This window comes from Colobus angolensis, unplaced genomic scaffold (assembly GCF_000951035.1).
Source record: "Colobus angolensis palliatus isolate OR3802 unplaced genomic scaffold, Cang.pa_1.0 Scaffold356, whole genome shotgun sequence".
NCBI classification, from domain to species: domain Eukaryota; kingdom Metazoa; phylum Chordata; class Mammalia; order Primates; family Cercopithecidae; genus Colobus; species Colobus angolensis.
In genome coordinates, this window is record NW_012116888.1 from 275142 (window position 1) to 280478 (window position 5337).

Sequence of the window (5337 nt, forward strand, 5' to 3'; positions counted from 1 at the left end):
GGTCCACGTGGGGCGGGACAGCCCCCTCCCTGCGGCCTCGCGCTGGAGTCTCCGCAGCGTCTGGCCGCCGGCTGATTACCGCCAGAGACCGTGGGGGACCTCGCCGTCACCCTGGAGGCCGTCATGCGCGGTTACAGAGGCTGCGACCAAAGTCATTCCTAGCTCCTCTCTCGGGGCTCTGGAAACCCGTCCGCGCATCCAGCCGCACTTTCAGCGCACGCATGACCTGCCGCGCCCGGTGGCCACACCCGTCCCGTCTGCCGGGTGACGCTGCGGGAGATCTTGCGCCCTGGGGCTCCGGATCCAGTTCTGGCACGTTGTTGCACCTGTGACTTGTCCTTGGCCTGGCACTGTCCCTCGCCTGGGGGAAGGGGGGGATGCTCACGTGGTCGCTTTGCTCCCGCAGTCATGCACTTGGGTGAAAACGGAAAGACTGAAGAGTCACGGGAACCAGCTTGTCTCCCCAGTTATGGCGCAGAGCTGCAAGGATGGCTGTAGGTCATTAATTTCTCCGTGACTGACCTGTGTTTGTAATGCCGCAGCTGTGGCGAGGGGGAAGGACACTGCTTCGAATTCAAATTCTGCCTCCTTGCTGCAGTGTGTCACCTTGAGCAAGTCCCAGATCTCTGACTGCGTTCTCACAATTGTAAAATGTTAACAGTGGCTGCCTACCCTGTGGCTGGAATTAAATGAATTAACGTGTGTGAATGTGACTAGAATTCAGTACATGTTCAGGAAAAGCTGATTTCCGCTTTGCTGTTACCGTGAATATTCCTGTTTTAGGATGTAGAAAAGGGTGGAAAGGGATGTTATTGCATCCTGAAAGCTTATCCTTTTGAGGGAAAGATTGATTTCTGGCCCCCTGCGTGGTATATAGAGTAGTTTTGACATTATTTAGATGTGTTAATGCACATTTGGGGGTTGATTATATGGCTTAAGATCAAGACTAACCAGTCGTGCCATGGGAGATTAAGGTCGTGGTCTCTTGTCAGGATTGTAGTGAGATTCCAAAATTCCAGCCAGAAATACCAGTCTTAGAATGCTGTGAAGCCCTCGCCACATTTTTGCTATCTCTAGCAGGAGGGCAGTGTATAGCAAAAATAGAAACATTGTAAATTGTTGCTGCCTGAGTGATTTATAGAGGATTAAACAACCTGAATGTCCTCTGACCTACCTATAATATTTGATGGAGTTGTATGAGCAACTTACAAAGTTGTAGGTCCCAAGGTGGGTCTGAAAAAGAAAGTTCACATCCGGGAGCACTGATCCCGTAGTGTAATCCTGGCACCTTAAAACGTACTGTTCCCTCCACCTTCACTTCAAGGTTATGAAAACATTGAGTAAAAAGGATGATCTGTTTAAAGTCCTTAGTGTTCTGCCAATTTAAAACAGTAATTTTCAAAGCAGTTATTTGCGAGGAAATTGCCTAGAACTTCTCCCAGTGTGCGGTTGTGTGTGTGTGTGTGTGTGTGTGTGTGTGTGTGTGTTTGTTTTCAGTCTGTCCACAGGCGTACTTTTATAGGTCTGTGATAGTAGGTAGCTCTTCAAGTTGGCAAACTTGCTGGACAAGCCCTGAGAGATTCATCTGAGTGAGAGAGCACTCTCCAGCCCCATCCGAGTGGGTTTGCAGAGAAATCATACGGTAGAGATTCTAAGGAATTCCCTTGCGTTGCAAATGAAAACTATCTTCAGACTCTGATATAGTATAATCCTTCCTTTTTAGAAAGAAATCCTTATCTTTCCAACACTGAGATGCCTCTGCCTCAGTGGGCAGAAAGGGTAGAAAGGGAGGTGAGGAACTGGGGTGGGCCCTCACTGCTTTGCCTCAGGATCAGTAGGGTACAGCCCTTGGAGACCAGGACCTTCCTTTTCTGGGACACCTTCATCCTCCCCTAAGGGAAGAGAGGTGGGGGTCTGCCTGTGGAAAGAAGTAACAGTGCCTTTTAAATAGAAATAGGAGGTAGGAGGACCGTCAGTTGTCAGTTTGTGCACAAATGGCATTGTTTCTGGCCTTATCTCTGAATGCTGGGGAAACAGGTCAGAGATCCTAAAGAGAGTCTAACCACTTAGAATCCAGGCATTGGCACAAACACCCTCTAGTATCTTAGGGAGATGGTTTGGTCTAGTGTTTAAACACATAGACTGTAAGACCAAACCAGCTGCTGTATAACTATTCCTGTGACCATAGGCAAATAAATTCTCTGCCTCAGTTTCCTGATCCGTAAAGGGGAGAGAGTGAGAGATCTAACTCACAGTGCTGTTATGAGGATCAAATGAATGAATATATGTAAAGCCCTTCTAAAAGGGCTCTTACTCTCTTTGTTCAATAACTAGCTGAAGGCCTGTCATACATAGCCCATGTTTAAAATGAAGTATGTGTCAGATGTCAGGACCACCTTCTTCTCCCTGCCCTCTGATCCAAGCGCTTTGAGATTTCTCCCACGGCTCATAGTGAGGGGACACGCAAAGCGGGCTGCTGCCGGAGGAGGAGGAAAAGGGTTGCGGCTCGTGCCATGTGAATGGGCTCACTGGTCTGGCCCAGACCCTGACTGCCCACAAGATCTTTGGTGAGTCACTGTCACTGAGCCTGTGAGCTGAGGGTCCCTCCCCAACCTCACCCTCAGAGAGGACAGAACAAGATGACCTGTGGCAGGCTGCAGAACACCATACCGGGCACTGTGGGTGTGGAGTCTTCTTGGGGACATGTCCATCATTCACTAATTAGGTGGAGTTGAGCTGCTGAGAGCTAGGAAAGCTACTCTCCCCCTGATCTCAACCTAGCCCTGCGGAAGACCAGATAAAAGAAGGAAACAGTGCCATTTCTGCACTTTTTAGTTCAGAGAGGCACAGTCAAGGAAATGCATTTGAGGTCAATGTTCAATGTACATGAAGTATGCATCCTGGAAATAGTCTACTTGAAGCAGGGGGAGCTCAAGTGGGCATGGGAATGTTCTGGAGCCAGACCAGGAACAAAGGCGGCTTCAGAGGCTGTCTATGAGGACTTGAATGGGAGCAGGGGCAAGAACATCCAGGGAAGAGAAGGTAGGAGCCTTACAGTAAAGGAGAACCAGCTCCTTTCCACCCACCAATGCCCTCCTCATCCCCAGATGAATGAGATAATAATAATGCCTGTGACTGGGCACGGTGGCTCAAGCTTGTAATCCCAGCACTTTGTAATCCCAAGATCTCGGGTGGATCACCTGAGGACGAGAGTTCGAGACCAGCCTGATCGACATGGAGAAACCCCGTCTCTACTAAAAATACAAAAATTAGCTGGGTGTGGTGGCGCATGCCTATAATCCCAGCTACTTGGGAGGCTGAGGCAGGAGAATCCCTTGAACCCGAGAGGTGGAGGTTGTAGTGAGCCAAGATCATGCCATTGCACTCCAGCCTGGGCAACAAGAGCGAAATTCCATCTCAAAATAATAATAATAATAATAATAATAATAATAATATCTGTGATGCAGTTGAATGCTTACTGTGTGCCAGGCACTGTTTCAGGTGCTCTGCATGGATTGTCTCAGGTGATGCTCTCAAATCTCAGATGAAGTATTTTCCCCTTACTTTATAGACAGAGAAATGGTGGTACAGAGAAGGAAGCGACAGTTAAAGCTGCGAAGAACCTGACAAATTTCAAGATTGTAAGTGCCTTTTCCCAGGATGCCAGCAAGTGCTGAGGCAAGTATGATTGCCCTAGGTGCCAACTCTTATTTGCACTTAAGTTAACACATTTATTTCCTCCTTCTTTCCCCCTCATTTTTATTAACTCTTACTTTTACAGCCTGTATTTTGAGCTGCGTCAAACCCTGTCGGAATAAAAAAAGGACATTTCTAGGAGATCAGTCTTCAAGATTGGCCCCAGTTTCCCCAGAGTAGGAAGAGGCAGGAAGCCAGAGCACATGTTCTCTCCAGAAATAAAGTTGTTGCAGTGGTCTAACCATGTCTTAGAGTTCCTGAAAACTCTGTTCTCTTGAGACTTCTCAAGAAAGGAAACCTATCTTGCAAGACAAAACCCACCTGTAGTCAATTCCTACAGGAAATAAGTTCAAAATAATGTTTCAAGCAAGGGCCACATGTCACCACCACCACTTTCCTACCGGCTTTGGATGTGGCTGTCCTCTCTGTCTCCAGACATTTCCCATTTCCCCGGCATCTGTGGCTCTGGTCTGGCAGGGTCCAAGGGACGCTTGGGATCCGGGTGGCTTGGGAAGGGTACTTTCAAGCACCCAGACAGCCAAGCCCTGATATGGAGACTGGTTGAGACTGGTCTCAGGCCAGCATCCCACAGCAAGAAAGCTGAGTTTTGGTTGTGCCAGGCAAACTGGTGGGTCCATTTCTCTGCCAACACAGGAGTATGGGAGGTTGGTCTACCCTCTCCAGATTTTACATGCCTCCGTCCTGGCTGCACATGGCCTGGTCTCTTCCCTTTGGCTTTGAGTTCACACATGTGGGCGTGATATAGCATAGGGGCCAGAGGGAACAGAAACACAGTTCTTAGAACTTGAAATGGTCCAGGTGTCTCTGGAGCCAGCTTCTGGATAGCACAGCATCCTGAATACTTCTTTAGAAAGACATCTCTGCTGACTTAAACTGAGACTTCTTGTTTTCCCCAAGGCCCAGTTTTCTCAACTCTTAAACAGGGAAGAAAGGCAACTTGCTGGAAACTTGGGAACTGTGTGTAATGAAGGTCCTGCAGCGGAAAAGGAAGGGTCAGTTTGCTGCCTGCACAGTCCAGGATGTGTGGTTTTAGGCTAAGAAAGTGAGGGGGCAGCAGGACGTGAGTCATCCCCACAGTCATCCCAGGAGGAGGTGGAGGGTAACAGCATCTGGCTTTGTATGGCTTCCCTAGCCTTTCATTCATTTGTCTGTTCAGTCAACAAATAGCCTGCTATGGATCTAGTGGATCAACAAGATTGACCAGCCCATGCCTTTATGGGGCACAAACTCCTTCTTGCATTGAGTTTCACACTGAGGACTGGCCATGAATACAACAGCCAAGGAGGCAAAGTCAGTCTCTCACTTCCCCCAACAGACCTGCCACTTCTGTACATGAACCGCACACCTCATCTTCCAGAACATCCTTATTTATCATTGGCTGTCTCTGCAGACCAGAGCACAGAAGACTGTGCCAGACCACTCGCTGTGCAGAATGCCACTGTGCAGACTCCACCACGACAGAGCCTCCTGCTCCCCAGCATTCCTCTTCCAGGGTCAGTGCCCCTCACTCGTCTGATCCCTTCAGCAAGAGAAAGCTCCCCAACAAGACCCCCACAGAGCTTGCTGGGCACAAAAAGCTGAGTTTTCAGGGAGGGAGGAGGGCCTGGGACTGCACCTCAG

The 5337-nt window shown here is 49.0% G+C and overlaps 1 long non-coding RNA gene across 1 annotated transcript; it reads left to right on the forward strand.

The window, feature by feature from the left end:
• The first annotated feature begins 6 nt into the window (after positions 1–6).
• Positions 7–3935, forward strand: LOC105519637. Its single transcript, XR_001003000.1, has 5 exons — positions 7–1642; positions 1724–1791; positions 2453–2567; positions 3572–3678; positions 3782–3935. It is a non-coding gene; the product is annotated as an uncharacterized LOC105519637 (long non-coding RNA).
• Positions 3936–5337: the final 1402 nt, after the last annotated feature.